General features: G+C 39.3%; 1 pseudogene; it reads right to left on the bottom strand.

The window, feature by feature from the left end:
* Nucleotides 1-211: 211 nt before the first annotated feature.
* LOC119879133 lies at nucleotides 212-690 on the bottom strand (annotated as a pseudogene).
* Nucleotides 691-957: the final 267 nt, after the last annotated feature.

Genomic DNA, 957 nt, shown 5'->3' with positions numbered 1-957 from the left:
TTCTTGGAGAATTGCCTTTTCAAATCGTTTCCCCATTTTTAAAATTTACTTAATTATTTAATTATTATTGACTTGTAAATGTTCACTAATATTCTGGATACAGTACAGATTGTATTTCATTTAATTTTTTAAGTTTTTTTTTCACCATATCATTATTTTTAATGTCTAGCATTTATAGTATGAGGGCTAGAACTTTCTACCCAACTCAAGTTTATAAATTTTCAATTGGCTTTGAAGCCAATAGGGATACTTCTTGTCTAATTTGGTTTCTGGGAAGACTTTATTCACGTCCTCAATTGTCATCTGATCAAATGGAATTATTTTCTTCATCTTCTCCAGCTCTTTTTCATATTCTTCAATCCTGGCCTTTGAGAGAAACAAAAACTCGGCAGAGCTTGTCACATCTTTTTCCTCATCATCCACTGGGATAGCGTATTTATCCTCCAGCACAGAAAAACTTCAGGGCATTAAACTGCTTCTCAAAGTCATCTACCAAGCCAGGCTTTGCCACATGGCCTTGTAGTAAGCCCAGTTGATAGCAGATGGTTTCTCAGGAAGAGTAGTCAACCTGGAGGTAAGCTTGTCATTCCAGGATTTCAGAGAGTTCACAATGCCCTTTTGGTTTTGGGGTGTGAGCTCTCTAAATGCTACCCAGTCAATGGTTTTTAGAGCACATTTTCACCCAGCCATCTTGAGATCCTTCACTGACCCCGCTTAAAAGTTTTTATTTAGGGATGCCTGGGTGGCTCAGTGGTTGAGCATCTGCCTTTGGCTTGGGGTGTGATCCTGGGATCACAGGATTGAGTCCTGCATCTGGTCCCTGCAGGGATCATGCTTCTCCCACTGCTTATGTCTCTGCCTCTCTTTCTGTGTCTCTCATGAATAAAGAACTAAAATATATATTTTTTAAAGTTTTTATTTAGGGGCAGCCCAGGTGGCTCAGCGGTTTAATGCTGC

Source organism: Canis lupus, unplaced genomic scaffold, assembly GCF_011100685.1.
Source record: "Canis lupus familiaris isolate Mischka breed German Shepherd unplaced genomic scaffold, alternate assembly UU_Cfam_GSD_1.0 chrUn_S320H480, whole genome shotgun sequence".
In the NCBI taxonomy this organism is placed as follows: Eukaryota; Metazoa; Chordata; class Mammalia; order Carnivora; family Canidae; genus Canis; species Canis lupus.
The sequence above is the reverse complement of the archived record's forward strand: the minus strand, read 5'-3'. Positions and strand labels throughout refer to the sequence as shown.